This window comes from Pholcus phalangioides, unplaced genomic scaffold (genome assembly GCF_987345545.1).
Source record: "Pholcus phalangioides strain wild (caught in Gottingen) unplaced genomic scaffold, Ppha-v1.0 ptg000172l_1, whole genome shotgun sequence".
NCBI lineage: Eukaryota > Metazoa > Arthropoda > Arachnida > Araneae > Pholcidae > Pholcus > Pholcus phalangioides.
The window spans coordinates 1,755,334-1,776,786 of NW_028301637.1; positions in this window are offsets into that span (position 1 = coordinate 1,755,334).

A 21,453-nucleotide genomic window follows, 5' to 3' on the forward strand; every position below is an offset into this window, starting at 1 on the left:
TTCGATGAAAGCGGTGGAATGCTTTCTTCCATCTGATTTTCAGAGACAGGCAGAAATAGTGAGGATATTTCACTTACTTCGTCGTCGGAGCTGTCCCTTGGGATGGCACGAAGAAAATCCCAAAGCTGACCAGCCTTTCCATTAGACGACATCTCTCTTTGAGCACGAAGGATAATGTCTTCTATATTCATGGATGGTCCCGACACTTCGAATAAGCTGGAGTCGGTGCCCGGTGCCTCCAACAGGCTTGAGCAATCACCCTCGTACTCAGAACTGTTAGGGCTCAAGGAGATGTTGACGGCCTCCTCACGAGCCTCTTCACCAGACGCCTTCTGCTCAGGTGGTACGGCGTCATCCTCCTCCACATTCCTTGTGCGGAATCTCTTCCAGCGCATCAACATAGATGTCACGAATGCTATTGCGCAAATTTTCGCCATCTTCTCTCTCTCTCTTTTCGTTAATACGAATCCACCGATAACGTGGTGGAGAATTAAAAGGGTCGACTCCCGGCCGCAAAACGAATAAACGATGAATCGTGTAAACGTGACACAGCGAGGAGCCGAGGACGCGCGCGCGAAACGCAAGTCCTTATATACCCATCGAGATGAAAAATTTCCCAGAAATTTTTGGAAAATTCCTAGAATCGTATAAAAATTTTGTATAACATTCCCCTGTACGACAGGTTCGAAAAATTTCCTGGAATTCCAGAAAATTTCCGGGATATTTTTGGACCCGACCAAGAATGGTTGCAGCTGACGATTCGACGGTTCAGTAATCGAACCTGTAGACCCGGCTGTTCATATTGTTATTATTATTATTTTTTTTCATCAATAAGTAGGGGACGTCCTCGGCTGTAAAAGTATATCACGACGTTGAAGATGCAGCGCCATCTATCGATCATAACTGTGGAATGCTACGGTTCCAATGCAGACAGTCCATGTAATTGAAATTACGTTCTCGCAGATGCGCGAATTCATACAGTTACTTTCAGATACGAAATAAATTTATCTCATCGAGAGTCTCTGAGTGCATTTAAAGTCCACCACCAACTTGGACGGGAAAAGCGATGACTGGCGAGAAGAGCTTCAAATCACAAATGCTTCATTTCAGAACCTTAATGTTTTCACAGTTTTGTACAGTGCTTGCAGAGCATCTGATCTCTTGAATGATATGAAAAATAAAACTCGTATGGTAATCAGTTTCTTGGGATTGGATCGGCAAAGAAAAGACGTTCAATAAACCTCCAGATGAAAACACTAGCATCAAACATATCAGATATCAGTTTGCATGTCAAAGTGTTGTAACCTGGGGGTAGCGGCTGCCAACACAACATTCAAAAAGGGCAGCCGTACCAAAAAAAAAGAAAGAAAAAAAAAATAGGAGAAGCGAAACCGCAGTTTCGCCCCCCGTCAACGCCCAAGAAAGTTTCACTTTGCTTTGGCAAGTTAGAACTAACAAAAGAAAAACTCGAAGAACTCAAGAAAACATTTTTTGTTAGTTTTTTTTTTAAAGTTTTTTTTGTTTTTTTGTTTTTAATTTTTTTTTTTTTTTTTTTTGCGTTTTTTTTTTCTCATCTGCGACTTGACGGTGATTTCGCCAAGTCTACATCGATTCAGAACCAGTTTCTGAAGTACCCAATTCAACGCAATGCCAAACTCGGTTTAAAATCCGCAAAACTGTCGCATGTTGGCACGCGCTAGCTTCCTCACTCGGCGCATGTTCTCTGGGACTGGAGTCGAGGCGCGAATTGGGGCAGATCTTCTTCTCCTGCGTGGCACTTCAATCGCTCGAGGAGCAATAACATCTAAATAGCTTCCTCCCAAGAAGTCCAACGTTGGAGATGTTGGTTGGATATTTCCAACGCAACAATAACTCGGTTCAGAAGAAATGTAGCTTCCTCCTAACGAGTAGTGTAGGGTCGGACTTGTAGGACGAAGGCGGCCAGCACATTCGAATGTTTGGTCACCGAAAAAGAACCTCTCGAAAGAGCTTTCGTCGTGGTCGTCGTCCTCCTCCTCCTCCTCTCCAACGTGCGCCACAACGAACGGTTGTTGTTCATATTCCTCCCTCGCAACCTGTTCCGGAATTCCAGCATTCGATGAAAGCGGTGGAATGCTTTCTTCCATCTGATTTTCAGAGACAGGCAGAAATAGTGAGGATATTTCACTTACTTCGTCGTCGGAGCTGTCCCTTGGGATGGCACGAAGAAAATCCCAAAGCTGACCAGCCTTTCCATTAGACGACATCTCTCTTTGAGCACGAAGGATAATGTCTTCTATATTCATGGATGGTCCCGACACTTCGAATAAGCTGGAGTCGGTGCCCGGTGCCTCCAACAGGCTTGAGCAATCACCCTCGTACTCAGAACTGTTAGGGCTCAAGGAGATGTTGACGGCCTCCTCACGAGCCTCTTCACCAGACGCCTTCTGCTCAGGTGGTACGGCGTCATCCTCCTCCACATTCCTTGTGCGGAATCTCTTCCAGCGCATCAACATAGATGTCACGAATGCTATTGCGCAAATTTTCGCCATCTTCTCTCTCTCTCTTTTCGTTAATACGAATCCACCGATAACGTGGTGGAGAATTAAAAGGGTCGACTCCCGGCCGCAAAACGAATAAACGATGAATCGTGTAAACGTGACACAGCGAGGAGCCGAGGACGCGCGCGCGAAACGCAAGTCCTTATATACCCATCGAGATGAAAAATTTCCCAGAAATTTTTGGAAAATTCCTAGAATCGTATAAAAATTTTGTATAACATTCCCCTGTACGACAGGTTCGAAAAATTTCCTGGAATTCCAGAAAATTTCCGGGATATTTTTGGACCCGACCAAGAATGGTTGCAGCTGACGATTCGACGGTTCAGTAATCGAACCTGTAGACCCGGCTGTTCATATTGTTATTATTATTATTTTTTTTCATCAATAAGTAGGGGACGTCCTCGGCTGTAAAAGTATATCACGACGTTGAAGATGCAGCGCCATCTATCGATCATAACTGTGGAATGCTACGGTTCCAATGCAGACAGTCCATGTAATTGAAATTACGTTCTCGCAGATGCGCGAATTCATACAGTTACTTTCAGATACGAAATAAATTTATCTCATCGAGAGTCTCTGAGTGCATTTAAAGTCCACCACCAACTTGGACGGGAAAAGCGATGACTGGCGAGAAGAGCTTCAAATCACAAATGCTTCATTTCAGAACCTTAATGTTTTCACAGTTTTGTACAGTGCTTGCAGAGCATCTGATCTCTTGAATGATATGAAAAATAAAACTCGTATGGTAATCAGTTTCTTGGGATTGGATCGGCAAAGAAAAGACGTTCAATAAACCTCCAGATGAAAACACTAGCATCAAACATATCAGATATCAGTTTGCATGTCAAAGTGTTGTAACCTGGGGGTAGCGGCTGCCAACACAACATTCAAAAAGGGCAGCCGTACCAAAAAAAAAGAAAGAAAAAAAAAATAGGAGAAGCGAAACCGCAGTTTCGCCCCCCGTCAACGCCCAAGAAAGTTTCACTTTGCTTTGGCAAGTTAGAACTAACAAAAGAAAAACTCGAAGAACTCAAGAAAACATTTTTTGTTAGTTTTTTTTTTAAAGTTTTTTTTGTTTTTTTGTTTTTAATTTTTTTTTTTTTTTTTTTTGCGTTTTTTTTTCTCATCTGCGACTTGACGGTGATTTCGCCAAGTCTACATCGATTCAGAACCAGTTTCTGAAGTACCCAATTCAACGCAATGCCAAACTCGGTTTAAAATCCGCAAAACTGTCGCATGTTGGCACGCGCTAGCTTCCTCACTCGGCGCATGTTCTCTGGGACTGGAGTCGAGGCGCGAATTGGGGCAGATCTTCTTCTCCTGCGTGGCACTTCAATCGCTCGAGGAGCAATAACATCTAAATAGCTTCCTCCCAAGAAGTCCAACGTTGGAGATGTTGGTTGGATATTTCCAACGCAACAATAACTCGGTTCAGAAGAAATGTAGCTTCCTCCTAACGAGTAGTGTAGGGTCGGACTTGTAGGACGAAGGCGGCCAGCACATTCGAATGTTTGGTCACCGAAAAAGAACCTCTCGAAAGAGCTTTCGTCGTCGTCGTCGTCGTCCTCCTCCTCCTCCTCTCCAACGTGCGCCACAACGAACGGTTGTTGTTCATATTCCTCCCTCGCAACCTGTTCCGGAATTCCAGCATTCGATGAAAGCGGTGGAATGCTTTCTTCCATCTGATTTTCAGAGACAGGCAGAAATAGTGAGGATATTTCACTTACTTCGTCGTCGGAGCTGTCCCTTGGGATGGCACGAAGAAAATCCCAAAGCTGACCAGCCTTTCCATTAGACGACATCTCTCTTTGAGCACGAAGGATAATGTCTTCTATATTCATGGATGGTCCCGACACTTCGAATAAGCTGGAGTCGGTGCCCGGTGCCTCCAACAGGCTTGAGCAATCACCCTCGTACTCAGAACTGTTAGGGCTCAAGGAGATGTTGACGGCCTCCTCACGAGCCTCTTCACCAGACGCCTTCTGCTCAGGTGGTACGGCGTCATCCTCCTCCACATTCCTTGTGCGGAATCTCTTCCAGCGCATCAACATAGATGTCACGAATGCTATTGCGCAAATTTTCGCCATCTTCTCTCTCTCTCTTTTCGTTAATACGAATCCACCGATAACGTGGTGGAGAATTAAAAGGGTCGACTCCCGGCCGCAAAACGAATAAACGATGAATCGTGTAAACGTGACACAGCGAGGAGCCGAGGACGCGCGCGCGAAACGCAAGTCCTTATATACCCATCGAGATGAAAAATTTCCCAGAAATTTTTGGAAAATTCCTAGAATCGTATAAAAATTTTGTATAACATTCCCCTGTACGACAGGTTCGAAAAATTTCCTGGAATTCCAGAAAATTTCCGGGATATTTTTGGACCCGACCAAGAATGGTTGCAGCTGACGATTCGACGGTTCAGTAATCGAACCTGTAGACCCGGCTGTTCATATTGTTATTATTATTTTTTTTTTCATCAATAAGTAGGGGACGTCCTCGGCTGTAAAAGTATATCACGACGTTGAAGATGCAGCGCCATCTATCGATCATAACTGTGGAATGCTACGGTTCCAATGCAGACAGTCCATGTAATTGAAATTACGTTCTCGCAGATGCGCGAATTCATACAGTTACTTTCAGATACGAAATAAATTTATCTCATCGAGAGTCTCTGAGTGCATTTAAAGTCCACCACCAACTTGGACGGGAAAAGCGATGACTGGCGAGAAGAGCTTCAAATCACAAATGCTTCATTTCAGAACCTTAATGTTTTCACAGTTTTGTACAGTGCTTGCAGAGCATCTGATCTCTTGAATGATATGAAAAATAAAACTCGTATGGTAAGCAGTTTCTTGGGATTGGATCGGCAAAGAAAAGACGTTCAATAAACCTCCAGATGAAAACACTAGCATCAAACATATCAGATATCAGTTTGCATGTCAAAGTGTTGTAACCTGGGGGTAGCGGCTGCCAACACAACATTCAAAAAGGGCAGCCGTACCAAAAAAAAAGAAAGAAAAAAAAAATAGGAGAAGCGAAACCGCAGTTTCGCCCCCCGTCAACGCCCAAGAAAGTTTCACTTTGCTTTGGCAAGTTAGAACTAACAAAAGAAAAACTCGAAGAACTCAAGAAAACATTTTTTGTTAGTTTTTTTTTTAAAGTTTTTTTTGTTTTTTTGTTTTTAATTTTTTTTTTTTTTTTTGCGTTTTTTTTTTCTCATCTGCGACTTGACGGTGATTTCGCCAAGTCTACATCGATTCAGAACCAGTTTCTGAAGTACCCAATTCAACGCAATGCCAAACTCGGTTTAAAATCCGCAAAACTGTCGCATGTTGGCACGCGCTAGCTTCCTCACTCGGCGCATGTTCTCTGGGACTGGAGTCGAGGCGCGAATTGGGGCAGATCTTCTTCTCCTGCGTGGCACTTCAATCGCTCGAGGAGCAATAACATCTAAATAGCTTCCTCCCAAGAAGTCCAACGTTGGAGATGTTGGTTGGATATTTCCAACGCAACAATAACTCGGTTCAGAAGAAATGTAGCTTCCTCCTAACGAGTAGTGTAGGGTCGGACTTGTAGGACGAAGGCGGCCAGCACATTCGAATGTTTGGTCACCGAAAAAGAACCTCTCGAAAGAGCTTTCGTCGTCGTCGTCGTCCTCCTCCTCCTCCTCTCCAACGTGCGCCACAACGAACGGTTGTTGTTCATATTCCTCCCTCGCAACCTGTTCCGGAATTCCAGCATTCGATGAAAGCGGTGGAATGCTTTCTTCCATCTGATTTTCAGAGACAGGCAGAAATAGTGAGGATATTTCACTTACTTCGTCGTCGGAGCTGTCCCTTGGGATGGCACGAAGAAAATCCCAAAGCTGACCAGCCTTTCCATTAGACGACATCTCTCTTTGAGCACGAAGGATAATGTCTTCTATATTCATGGATGGTCCCGACACTTCGAATAAGCTGGAGTCGGTGCCCGGTGCCTCCAACAGGCTTGAGCAATCACCCTCGTACTCAGAACTGTTAGGGCTCAAGGAGATGTTGACGGCCTCCTCACGAGCCTCTTCACCAGACGCCTTCTGCTCAGGTGGTACGGCGTCATCCTCCTCCACATTCCTTGTGCGGAATCTCTTCCAGCGCATCAACATAGATGTCACGAATGCTATTGCGCAAATTTTCGCCATCTTCTCTCTCTCTCTTTTCGTTAATACGAATCCACCGATAACGTGGTGGAGAATTAAAAGGGTCGACTCCCGGCCGCAAAACGAATAAACGATGAATCGTGTAAACGTGACACAGCGAGGAGCCGAGGACGCGCGCGCGAAACGCAAGTCCTTATATACCCATCGAGATGAAAAATTTCCCAGAAATTTTTGGAAAATTCCTAGAATAGTATAAAAATTTTGTATAACATTCCCCTGTACGACAGGTTCGAAAAATTTCCTGGAATTCCAGAAAATTTCCGGGATATTTTTGGACCCGACCAAGAATGGTTGCAGCTGACGATTCGACGGTTCAGTAATCGAACCTGTAGACCCGGCTGTTCATATTGTTATTATTATTATTTTTTTTCATCAATAAGTAGGGGACGTCCTCGGCTGTAAAAGTATATCACGACGTTGAAGATGCAGCGCCATCTATCGATCATAACTGTGGAATGCTACGGTTCCAATGCAGACAGTCCATGTAATTGAAATTACGTTCTCGCAGATGCGCGAATTCATACAGTTACTTTCAGATACGAAATAAATTTATCTCATCGAGAGTCTCTGAGTGCATTTAAAGTCCACCACCAACTTGGACGGGAAAAGCGATGACTGGCGAGAAGAGCTTCAAATCACAAATGCTTCATTTCAGAACCTTAATGTTTTCACAGTTTTGTACAGTGCTTGCAGAGCATCTGATCTCTTGAATGATATGAAAAATAAAACTCGTATGGTAAGCAGTTTCTTGGGATTGGATCGGCAAAGAAAAGACGTTCAATAAACCTCCAGATGAAAACACTAGCATCAAACATATCAGATATCAGTTTGCATGTCAAAGTGTTGTAACCTGGGGGTAGCGGCTGCCAACACAACATTCAAAAAGGGCAGCCGTACCAAAAAAAAAGAAAGAAAAAAAAAATAGGAGAAGCGAAACCGCAGTTTCGCCCCCCGTCAACGCCCAAGAAAGTTTCACTTTGCTTTGGCAAGTTAGAACTAACAAAAGAAAAACTCGAAGAACTCAAGAAAACATTTTTTGTTAGTTTTTTTTTTTAAGTTTTTTTTGTTTTTTTGTTTTTAATTTTTTTTTTTTTTTTTGCGTTTTTTTTTTCTCATCTGCGACTTGACGGTGATTTCGCCAAGTCTACATCGATTCAGAACCAGTTTCTGAAGTACCCAATTCAACGCAATGCCAAACTCGGTTTAAAATCCGCAAAACTGTCGCATGTTGGCACGCGCTAGCTTCCTCACTCGGCGCATGTTCTCTGGGACTGGAGTCGAGGCGCGAATTGGGGCAGATCTTCTTCTCCTGCGTGGCACTTCAATCGCTCGAGGAGCAATAACATCTAAATAGCTTCCTCCCAAGAAGTCCAACGTTGGAGATGTTGGTTGGATATTTCCAACGCAACAATAACTCGGTTCAGAAGAAATGTAGCTTCCTCCTAACGAGTAGTGTAGGGTCGGACTTGTAGGACGAAGGCGGCCAGCACATTCGAATGTTTGGTCACCGAAAAAGAACCTCTCGAAAGAGCTTTCGTCGTCGTCGTCGTCCTCCTCCTCCTCCTCTCCAACGTGCGCCACAACGAACGGTTGTTGTTCATATTCCTCCCTCGCAACCTGTTCCGGAATTCCAGCATTCGATGAAAGCGGTGGAATGCTTTCTTCCATCTGATTTTCAGAGACAGGCAGAAATAGTGAGGATATTTCACTTACTTCGTCGTCGGAGCTGTCCCTTGGGATGGCACGAAGAAAATCCCAAAGCTGACCAGCCTTTCCATTAGACGACATCTCTCTTTGAGCACGAAGGATAATGTCTTCTATATTCATGGATGGTCCCGACACTTCGAATAAGCTGGAGTCGGTGCCCGGTGCCTCCAACAGGCTTGAGCAATCACCCTCGTACTCAGAACTGTTAGGGCTCAAGGAGATGTTGACGGCCTCCTCACGAGCCTCTTCACCAGACGCCTTCTGCTCAGGTGGTACGGCGTCATCCTCCTCCACATTCCTTGTGCGGAATCTCTTCCAGCGCATCAACATAGATGTCACGAATGCTATTGCGCAAATTTTCGCCATCTTCTCTCTCTCTCTTTTCGTTAATACGAATCCACCGATAACGTGGTGGAGAATTAAAAGGGTCGACTCCCGGCCGCAAAACGAATAAACGATGAATCGTGTAAACGTGACACAGCGAGGAGCCGAGGACGCGCGCGCGAAACGCAAGTCCTTATATACCCATCGAGATGAAAAATTTCCCAGAAATTTTTGGAAAATTCCTAGAATCGTATAAAAATTTTGTATAACATTCCCCTGTACGACAGGTTCGAAAAATTTCCTGGAATTCCAGAAAATTTCCGGGATATTTTTGGACCCGACCAAGAATGGTTGCAGCTGACGATTCGACGGTTCAGTAATCGAACCTGTAGACCCGGCTGTTCATATTGTTCTTATTATTATTTTTTTTCATCAATAAGTAGGGGACGTCCTCGGCTGTAAAAGTATATCACGACGTTGAAGATGCAGCGCCATCTATCGATCATAACTGTGGAATGCTACGGTTCCAATGCAGACAGTCCATGTAATTGAAATTACGTTCTCGCAGATGCGCGAATTCATACAGTTACTTTCAGATACGAAATAAATTTATCTCATCGAGAGTCTCTGAGTGCATTTAAAGTCCACCACCAACTTGGACGGGAAAAGCGATGACTGGCGAGAAGAGCTTCAAATCACAAATGCTTCATTTCAGAACCTTAATGTTTTCACAGTTTTGTACAGTGCTTGCAGAGCATCTGATCTCTTGAATGATATGAAAAATAAAACTCGTATGGTAAGCAGTTTCTTGGGATTGGATCGGCAAAGAAAAGACGTTCAATAAACCTCCAGATGAAAACACTAGCATCAAACATATCAGATATCAGTTTGCATGTCAAAGTGTTGTAACCTGGGGGTAGCGGCTGCCAACACAACATTCAAAAAGGGCAGCCGTACCAAAAAAAAAGAAAGAAAAAAAAAATAGGAGAAGCGAAACCGCAGTTTCGCCCCCCGTCAACGCCCAAGAAAGTTTCACTTTGCTTTGGCAAGTTAGAACTAACAAAAGAAAAACTCGAAGAACTCAAGAAAACATTTTTTGTTAGTTTTTTTTTTTAAGTTTTTTTTGTTTTTTTGTTTTTAATTTTTTTTTTTTTTTTTCTCATCTGCGACTTGACGGTGATTTCGCCAAGTCTACATCGATTCAGAACCAGTTTCTGAAGTACCCAATTCAACGCAATGCCAAACTCGGTTTAAAATCCGCAAAACTGTCGCATGTTGGCACGCGCTAGCTTCCTCACTCGGCGCATGTTCTCTGGGACTGGAGTCGAGGCGCGAATTTGGGCAGATCTTCTTCTCCTGCGTGGCACTTCAATCGCTCGAGGAGCAATAACATCTAAATAGCTTCCTCCCAAGAAGTCCAACGTTGGAGATGTTGGTTGGATATTTCCAACGCAACAATAACTCGGTTCAGAAGAAATGTAGCTTCCTCCTAACGAGTAGTGTAGGGTCGGACTTGTAGGACGAAGGCGGCCAGCACATTCGAATGTTTGGTCACCGAAAAAGAACCTCTCGAAAGAGCTTTCGTCGTGGTCGTCGTCCTCCTCCTCCTCCTCTCCAACGTGCGCCACAACGAACGGTTGTTGTTCATATTCCTCCCTCGCAACCTGTTCCGGAATTCCAGCATTCGATGAAAGCGGTGGAATGCTTTCTTCCATCTGATTTTCAGAGACAGGCAGAAATAGTGAGGATATTTCACTTACTTCGTCGTCGGAGCTGTCCCTTGGGATGGCACGAAGAAAATCCCAAAGCTGACCAGCCTTTCCATTAGACGACATCTCTCTTTGAGCACGAAGGATAATGTCTTCTATATTCATGGATGGTCCCGACACTTCGAATAAGCTGGAGTCGGTGCCCGGTGCCTCCAACAGGCTTGAGCAATCACCCTCGTACTCAGAACTGTTAGGGCTCAAGGAGATGTTGACGGCCTCCTCACGAGCCTCTTCACCAGACGCCTTCTGCTCAGGTGGTACGGCGTCATCCTCCTCCACATTCCTTGTGCGGAATCTCTTCCAGCGCATCAACATAGATGTCACGAATGCTATTGCGCAAATTTTCGCCATCTTCTCTCTCTCTCTTTTCGTTAATACGAATCCACCGATAACGTGGTGGAGAATTAAAAGGGTCGACTCCCGGCCGCAAAACGAATAAACGATGAATCGTGTAAACGTGACACAGCGAGGAGCCGAGGACGCGCGCGCGAAACGCAAGTCCTTATATACCCATCGAGATGAAAAATTTCCCAGAAATTTTTGGAAAATTCCTAGAATCGTATAAAAATTTTGTATAACATTCCCCTGTACGACAGGTTCGAAAAATTTCCTGGAATTCCAGAAAATTTCCGGGATATTTTTGGACCCGACCAAGAATGGTTGCAGCTGACGATTCGACGGTTCAGTAATCGAACCTGTAGACCCGGCTGTTCATATTGTTATTATTATTATTTTTTTTCATCAATAAGTAGGGGACGTCCTCGGCTGTAAAAGTATATCACGACGTTGAAGATGCAGCGCCATCTATCGATCATAACTGTGGAATGCTACGGTTCCAATGCAGACAGTCCATGTAATTGAAATTACGTTCTCGCAGATGCGCGAATTCATACAGTTACTTTCAGATACGAAATAAATTTATCTCATCGAGAGTCTCTGAGTGCATTTAAAGTCCACCACCAACTTGGACGGGAAAAGCGATGACTGGCGAGAAGAGCTTCAAATCACAAATGCTTCATTTCAGAACCTTAATGTTTTCACAGTTTTGTACAGTGCTTGCAGAGCATCTGATCTCTTGAATGATATGAAAAATAAAACTCGTATGGTAAGCAGTTTCTTGGGATTGGATCGGCAAAGAAAAGACGTTCAATAAACCTCCAGATGAAAACACTAGCATCAAACATATCAGATATCAGTTTGCATGTCAAAGTGTTGTAACCTGGGGGTAGCGGCTGCCAACACAACATTCAAAAAGGGCAGCCGTACCAAAAAAAAAGAAAGAAAAAAAAAATAGGAGAAGCGAAACCGCAGTTTCGCCCCCCGTCAACGCCCAAGAAAGTTTCACTTTGCTTTGGCAAGTTAGAACTAACAAAAGAAAAACTCGAAGAACTCAAGAAAACATTTTTTGTTAGTTTTTTTTTTTAAGTTTTTTTTGTTTTTTTGTTTTTAATTTTTTTTTTTTTTTTTCTCATCTGCGACTTGACGGTGATTTCGCCAAGTCTACATCGATTCAGAACCAGTTTCTGAAGTACCCAATTCAACGCAATGCCAAACTCGGTTTAAAATCCGCAAAACTGTCGCATGTTGGCACGCGCTAGCTTCCTCACTCGGCGCATGTTCTCTGGGACTGGAGTCGAGGCGCGAATTGGGGCAGATCTTCTTCTCCTGCGTGGCACTTCAATCGCTCGAGGAGCAATAACATCTAAATAGCTTCCTCCCAAGAAGTCCAACGTTGGAGATGTTGGTTGGATATTTCCAACGCAACAATAACTCGGTTCAGAAGAAATGTAGCTTCCTCCTAACGAGTAGTGTAGGGTCGGACTTGTAGGACGAAGGCGGCCAGCACATTCGAATGTTTGGTCACCGAAAAAGAACCTCTCGAAAGAGCTTTCGTCGTCGTCGTCGTCGTCCTCCTCCTCCTCCTCTCCAACGTGCGCCACAACGAACGGTTGTTGTTCATATTCCTCCCTCGCAACCTGTTCCGGAATTCCAGCATTCGATGAAAGCGGTGGAATGCTTTCTTCCATCTGATTTTCAGAGACAGGCAGAAATAGTGAGGATATTTCACTTACTTCGTCGTCGGAGCTGTCCCTTGGGATGGCACGAAGAAAATCCCAAAGCTGACCAGCCTTTCCATTAGACGACATCTCTCTTTGAGCACGAAGGATAATGTCTTCTATATTCATGGATGGTCCCGACACTTCGAATAAGCTGGAGTCGGTGCCCGGTGCCTCCAACAGGCTTGAGCAATCACCCTCGTACTCAGAACTGTTAGGGCTCAAGGAGATGTTGACGGCCTCCTCACGAGCCTCTTCACCAGACGCCTTCTGCTCAGGTGGTACGGCGTCATCCTCCTCCACATTCCTTGTGCGGAATCTCTTCCAGCGCATCAACATAGATGTCACGAATGCTATTGCGCAAATTTTCGCCATCTTCTCTCTCTCTCTTTTCGTTAATACGAATCCACCGATAACGTGGTGGAGAATTAAAAGGGTCGACTCCCGGCCGCAAAACGAATAAACGATGAATCGTGTAAACGTGACACAGCGAGGAGCCGAGGACGCGCGCGCGAAACGCAAGTCCTTATATACCCATCGAGATGAAAAATTTCCCAGAAATTTTTGGAAAATTCCTAGAATCGTATAAAAATTTTGTATAACATTCCCCTGTACGACAGGTTCGAAAAATTTCCTGGAATTCCAGAAAATTTCCGGGATATTTTTGGACCCGACCAAGAATGGTTGCAGCTGACGATTCGACGGTTCAGTAATCGAACCTGTAGACCCGGCTGTTCATATTGTTATTATTATTATTATTATTTTTTCATCAATAAGTAGGGGACGTCCTCGGCTGTAAAAGTATATCACGACGTTGAAGATGCAGCGCCATCTATCGATCATAACTGTGGAATGCTACGGTTCCAATGCAGACAGTCCATGTAATTGAAATTACGTTCTCGCAGATGCGCGAATTCATACAGTTACTTTCAGATACGAAATAAATTTATCTCATCGAGAGTCTCTGAGTGCATTTAAAGTCCACCACCAACTTGGACGGGAAAAGCGATGACTGGCGAGAAGAGCTTCAAATCACAAATGCTTCATTTCAGAACCTTAATGTTTTCACAGTTTTGTACAGTGCTTGCAGAGCATCTGATCTCTTGAATGATATGAAAAATAAAACTCGTATGGTAAGCAGTTTCTTGGGATTGGATCGGCAAAGAAAAGACGTTCAATAAACCTCCAGATGAAAACACTAGCATCAAACATATCAGATATCAGTTTGCATGTCAAAGTGTTGTAACCTGGGGGTAGCGGCTGCCAACACAACATTCAAAAAGGGCAGCCATACCAAAAAAAAAGAAAGAAAAAAAAAATAGGAGAAGCGAAACCGCAGTTTCGCCCCCCGTCAACGCCCAAGAAAGTTTCACTTTGCTTTGGCAAGTTAGAACTAACAAAAGAAAAACTCGAAGAACTCAAGAAAACATTTTTTGTTAGTTTTTTTTTTAAAGTTTTTTTTGTTTTTTTGTTTTTAATTTTTTTTTTTTTTTTTCTCATCTGCGACTTGACGGTGATTTCGCCAAGTCTACATCGATTCAGAACCAGTTTCTGAAGTACCCAATTCAACGCAATGCCAAACTCGGTTTAAAATCCGCAAAACTGTCGCATGTTGGCACGCGCTAGCTTCCTCACTCGGCGCATGTTCTCTGGGACTGGAGTCGAGGCGCGAATTGGGGCAGATCTTCTTCTCCTGCGTGGCACTTCAATCGCTCGAGGAGCAATAACATCTAAATAGCTTCCTCCCAAGAAGTCCAACGTTGGAGATGTTGGTTGGATATTTCCAACGCAACAATAACTCGGTTCAGAAGAAATGTAGCTTCCTCCTAACGAGTAGTGTAGGGTCGGACTTGTAGGACGAAGGCGGCCAGCACATTCGAATGTTTGGTCACCGAAAAAGAACCTCTCGAAAGAGCTTTCGTCGTCGTCGTCGTCGTCCTCCTCCTCCTCCTCTCCAACGTGCGCCACAACGAACGGTTGTTGTTCATATTCCTCCCTCGCAACCTGTTCCGGAATTCCAGCATTCGATGAAAGCGGTGGAATGCTTTCTTCCATCTGATTTTCAGAGACAGGCAGAAATAGTGAGGATATTTCACTTACTTCGTCGTCGGAGCTGTCCCTTGGGATGGCACGAAGAAAATCCCAAAGCTGACCAGCCTTTCCATTAGACGACATCTCTCTTTGAGCACGAAGGATAATGTCTTCTATATTCATGGATGGTCCCGACACTTCGAATAAGCTGGAGTCGGTGCCCGGTGCCTCCAACAGGCTTGAGCAATCACCCTCGTACTCAGAACTGTTAGGGCTCAAGGAGATGTTGACGGCCTCCTCACGAGCCTCTTCACCAGACGCCTTCTGCTCAGGTGGTACGGCGTCATCCTCCTCCACATTCCTTGTGCGGAATCTCTTCCAGCGCATCAACATAGATGTCACGAATGCTATTGCGCAAATTTTCGCCATCTTCTCTCTCTCTCTTTTCGTTAATACGAATCCACCGATAACGTGGTGGAGAATTAAAAGGGTCGACTCCCGGCCGCAAAACGAATAAACGATGAATCGTGTAAACGTGACACAGCGAGGAGCCGAGGACGCGCGCGCGAAACGCAAGTCCTTATATACCCATCGAGATGAAAAATTTCCCAGAAATTTTTGGAAAATTCCTAGAATCGTATAAAAATTTTGTATAACATTCCCCTGTACGACAGGTTCGAAAAATTTCCTGGAATTCCAGAAAATTTCCGGGATATTTTTGGACCCGACCAAGAATGGTTGCAGCTGACGATTCGACGGTTCAGTAATCGAACCTGTAGACCCGGCTGTTCATATTGTTATTATTATTTTTTTTTTTTCATCAATAAGTAGGGGACGTCCTCGGCTGTAAAAGTATATCACGACGTTGAAGATGCAGCGCCATCTATCGATCATAACTGTGGAATGCTACGGTTCCAATGCAGACAGTCCATGTAATTGAAATTACGTTCTCGCAGATGCGCGAATTCATACAGTTACTTTCAGATACGAAATAAATTTATCTCATCGAGAGTCTCTGAGTGCATTTAAAGTCCACCACCAACTTGGACGGGAAAAGCGATGACTGGCGAGAAGAGCTTCAAATCACAAATGCTTCATTTCAGAACCTTAATGTTTTCACAGTTTTGTACAGTGCTTGCAGAGCATCTGATCTCTTGAATGATATGAAAAATAAAACTCGTATGGTAAGCAGTTTCTTGGGATTGGATCGGCAAAGAAAAGACGTTCAATAAACCTCCAGATGAAAACACTAGCATCAAACATATCAGATATCAGTTTGCATGTCAAAGTGTTGTAACCTGGGGGTAGCGGCTGCCAACACAACATTCAAAAAGGGCAGCCATACCAAAACAAAAGAAAGAAAAAAAAAATAGGAGAAGCGAAACCGCAGTTTCGCCCCCCGTCAACGCCCAAGAAAGTTTCACTTTGCTTTGGCAAGTTAGAACTAACAAAAGAAAAACTCGAAGAACTCAAGAAAACATTTTTTGTTAGTTTTTTTTTTAAAGTTTTTTTTGTTTTTTTGTTTTTAATTTTTTTTTTTTTTTTCTCATCTGCGACTTGACGGTGATTTCGCCAAGTCTACATCGATTCAGAACCAGTTTCTGAAGTACCCAATTCAACGCAATGCCAAACTCGGTTTAAAATCCGCAAAACTGTCGCATGTTGGCACGCGCTAGCTTCCTCACTCGGCGCATGTTCTCTGGGACTGGAGTCGAGGCGCGAATTGGGGCAGATCTTCTTCTCCTGCGTGGCACTTCAATCGCTCGAGGAGCAATAACATCTAAATAGCTTCCTCCCAAGAAGTCCAACGTTGGAGATGTTGGTTGGATATTTCCAACGCAACAATAACTCGGTTCAGAAGAAATGTAGCTTCCTCCTAACGAGTAGTGTAGGGTCGGACTTGTAGGACGAAGGCGGCCAGCACATTCGAATGTTTGGTCACCGAAAAAGAACCTCTCGAAAGAGCTTTCGTCGTCGTCGTCGTCGTCCTCCTCCTCCTCCTCTCCAACGTGCGCCACAACGAACGGTTGTTGTTCATATTCCTCCCTCGCAACCTGTTCCGGAATTCCAGCATTCGATGAAAGCGGTGGAATGCTTTCTTCCATCTGATTTTCAGAGACAGGCAGAAATAGTGAGGATATTTCACTTACTTCGTCGTCGGAGCTGTCCCTTGGGATGGCACGAAGAAAATCCCAAAGCTGACCAGCCTTTCCATTAGACGACATCTCTCTTTGAGCACGAAGGATAATGTCTTCTATATTCATGGATGGTCCCGACACTTCGAATAAGCTGGAGTCGGTGCCCGGTGCCTCCAACAGGCTTGAGCAATCACCCTCGTACTCAGAACTGTTAGGGCTCAAGGAGATGTTGACGGCCTCCTCACGAGCCTCTTCACCAGACGCCTTCTGCTCAGGTGGTACGGCGTCATCCTCCTCCACATTCCTTGTGCGGAATCTCTTCCAGCGCATCAACATAGATGTCACGAATGCTATTGCGCAAATTTTCGCCATCTTCTCTCTCTCTCTTTTCGTTAATACGAATCCACCGATAACGTGGTGGAGAATTAAAAGGGTCGACTCCCGGCCGCAAAACGAATAAACGATGAATCGTGTAAACGTGACACAGCGAGGAGCCGAGGACGCGCGCGCGAAACGCAAGTCCTTATATACCCATCGAGATGAAAAATTTCCCAGAAATTTTTGGAAAATTCCTAGAATCGTATAAAAATTTTGTATAACATTCCCCTGTACGACAGGTTCGAAAAATTTCCTGGAATTCCAGAAAATTTCCGGGATATTTTTGGACCCGACCAAGAATGGTTGCAGCTGACGATTCGACGGTTCAGTAATCGAACCTGTAGACCCGGCTGTTCATATTGTTATTATTATTATTTTTTTTCATCAATAAGTAGGGGACGTCCTCGGCTGTAAAAGTATATCACGACGTTGAAGATGCAGCGCCATCTATCGATCATAACTGTGGAATGCTACGGTTCCAATGCAGACAGTCCATGTAATTGAAATTACGTTCTCGCAGATACGCGAATTCATACAGTTACTTTCAGATACGAAACAAATTTATCTCATCGAGAGTCTCTGAGTGCATTTAAAGTCCACCACCAACTTGGACGGGAAAAGCGATGACTGGCGAGAAGAGCTTCAAATCACAAATGCTTCATTTCAGAACCTTAATGTTTTCACAGTTTTGTACAGTGCTTGCAGAGCATCTGATCTCTTGAGTGATATGAAAAATAAAACTCGTATGGTAAGCAGTTTCTTGGGATTGGATCGGCAAAGAAAAGACGTTCAATAAACCTCCAGATGAAAACACTAGCATCAAACATATCAGATATCAGTTTGCATGTCAAAGTGTTGTAACCTGGGGGTAGCGGCTGCCAACACAACATTCAAAAAGGGCAGCCGTACCAAAAAAAAAAGAAAGAAAAAAAAATAGGAGAAGCGAAACCGCAGTTTCGCCCCACGTCAACGCCCAAGAAAGTTTCACTTTGCTTTGGCAAGTTAGAACTAACAAAAGAAAAACTCGAAGAACTCAAGAAAACATTTTTTGTTAGTTTTTTTTTTAAGTTTTTTTTGTTTTTTTGTTTTTAATTTTTTTTTTTTTTTTTTGCGTTTTTTTTTTCTCATCTGCGACTTGACGGTGATTTCGCCAAGTCTACATCGATTCAGAACCAGTTTCTGAAGTACCCAATTCAACGCAATGCCAAACTCGGTTTAAAATCCGCAAAACTGTCGCATGTTGGCACGCGCTAGCTTCCTCACTCGGCGCATGTTCTCTGGGACTGGAGTCGAGGCGCGAATTGGGGCAGATCTTCTTCTCCTGCGTGGCACTTCAATCGCTCGAGGAGCAATAACATCTAAATAGCTTCCTCCCAAGAAGTCCAACGTTGGAGATGTTGGTTGGATATTTCCAACGCAACAATAACTCGGTTCAGAAGAAATGTAGCTTCCTCCTAACGAGTAGTGTAGGGTCGGACTTGTAGGACGAAGGCGGCCAGCACATTCGAATGTTTGGTCACCGAAAAAGAACCTCTCGAAAGAGCTTTCGTCGTCGTCGTCGTCCTCCTCCTCCTCCTCTCCAACGTGCGCCACAACGAACGGTTGTTGTTCATATTCCTCCCTCGCAACCTGTTCCGGAATTCCAGCATTCGATGAAAGCGGTGGAATGCTTTCTTCCATCTGATTTTCAGAGACAGGCAGAAATAGTGAGGATATTTCACTTACTTCGTCGTCGGAGCTGTCCCTTGGGATGGCACGAAGAAAATCCCAAAGCTGACCAGCCTTTCCATTAGACGACATCTCTCTTTGAGCACGAAGGATAATGTCTTCTATATTCATGGATGGTCCCGACACTTCGAATAAGCTGGAGTCGGTGCCCGGTGCCTCCAACAGGCTTGAGCAATCACCCTCGTACTCAGAACTGTTAGGGCTCAAGGAGATGTTGACGGCCTCCTCACGAGCCTCTTCACCAGACGCCTTCTGCTCAGGTGGTACGGCGTCATCCTCCTCCACATTCCTTGTGCGGAATCTCTTCCAGCGCATCAACATAGATGTCACGAATGCTATTGCGCAAATTTTCGCCATCTTCTCTCTCTCTCTTTTCGTTAATACGAATCCACCGATAACGTGGTGGAGAATTAAAAGGGTCGACTCCCTGCCGCAAAACGAATAAACGATGAATCGTGTAAACGTGACACAGCGAGGAGCCGAGGACGCGCGCGCGAAACGCAAGTCCTTATATACCCATCGAGATGAAAAATTTCCCAGAAATTTTTGGAAAATTCCTAGAATCGTATAAAAATTTTGTATAACATTCCCCTGTACGACAGGTTCGAAAAATTTCCTGGAATTCCAGAAAATTTCCGGGATATTTTTGGACCCGACCAAGAATGGTTGCAGCTGACGATTCGACGGTTCAGTAATCGAACCTGTAGACCCGGCTGTTCATATTGTTATTATTATTATTTTTTTTCATCAATAAGTAGGGGACGTCCTCGGCTGTAAAAGTATATCACGACGTTGAAGATGCAGCGCCATCTATCGATCATAACTGTGGAATGCTACGGTTCCAATGCAGACAGTCCATGTAATTGAAATTACGTTCTCGCAGATGCGCGAATTCATACAGTTACTTTCAGATACGAAACAAATTTATCTCATCGAGAGTCTCTGAGTGCATTTAAAGTCCACCACCAACTTGGACGGGAAAAGCGATGACTGGCGAGAAGAGCTTCAAATCACAAATGCTTCATTTCAGAACCTTAATGTTTTCACAGTTTTGTACAGTGCTTGCAGAGCATCTGATCTCTTGAGTGATATGAAAAATAAAACTCGTATGGTAAGCAGTTTCTTGGGATTGGATCGGCAAAGAAAAGACGTTCAATAAACCTCCAGATGAAAACACTAGCATCAAACATATCAGATATCAGTTTGCATGTCAAAGTGTTGTAACCTGGGGGTAGCGGCTGCCAACACAACATTCAAAAAGGGCAGCCGTACCAAAAAAAAAAGAAAGAAAAAATAATAGGAGAAGCGAAACCGCAGTTTCGCCCCACGTCAACGCCCAAGAAAGTTTCACTTTGCTTTGGCAAGTTAGAACTAACAAAAGAAAAACTCGAAGAACTCAAGAAAACATTTTTTGTTAGTTTTTTTTTTAAGTTTTTTTTGTTTTTTTGTTTTTAATTTTTTTTTTTTTTTTTTTGCGTTTTTTTTTTCTCATCTGCGACTTGACGGTGATTTCGCCAAGTCTACATCGATTCAGAACCAGTTTCTGAAGTACCCAATTCAACGCAATGCCAAACTCGGTTTAAAATCCGCAAAACTGTCGCATGTTGGCACGCGCTAGCTTCCTCACTCGGCGCATGTTCTCTGGGACTGGAGTCGAGGCGCGAATTGGGGCAGATCTTCTTCTCCTGCGTGGCACTTCAATCGCTCGAGGAGCAATAACATCTAAATAGCTTCCTCCCAAGAAGTCCAACGTTGGAGATGTTGGTTGGATATTTCCAACGCAACAATAACTCGGTTCAGAAGAAATGTAGCTTCCTCCTAACGAGTAGTGTAGGGTCGGACTTGTAGGACGAAGGCGGCCAGCACATTCGAATGTTTGGTCACCGAAAAAGAACCTCTCGAAAGAGCTTTCGTCGTCGTCGTCGTCCTCCTCCTCCTCCTCTCCAACGTGCGCCACAACGAACGGTTGTTGTTCATATTCCTCCCTCGCAACCTGTTCCGGAATTCCAGCATTCGATGAAAGCGGTGGAATGCTTTCTTCCATCTGATTTTCAGAGACAGGCAGAAATAGTGAGGATATTTCACTTACTTCGTCGTCGGAGCTGTCCCTTGGGATGGCACGAAGAAAATCCCAAAGCTGACCAGCCTTTCCATTAGACGACATCTCTCTTTGAGCACGAAGGATAATGTCTTCTATATTCATGGATGGTCCCGACACTTCGAATAAGCTGGAGTCGGTGCCCGGTGCCTCCAACAGGCTTGAGCAATCACCCTCGTACTCAGAACTGTTAGGGCTCAAGGAGATGTTGACGGCCTCCTCACGAGCCTCTCCACCAGACGCCTTCTGCTCAGGTGGTACGGCGTCATCCTCCTCCACATTCCTTGTGCGGAATCTCTTCCAGCGCATCAACATAGATGTCACGAATGCTATTGCGCAAATTTTCGCCATCTTCTCTCTCTCTCTTTTCGTTAATACGAATCCACCGATAACGTGGTGGAGAATTAAAAGGGTCGACTCCCTGCCGCAAAACGAATAAACGATGAATCGTGTAAACGTGACACAGCGAGGAGCCGAGGACGCGCGCG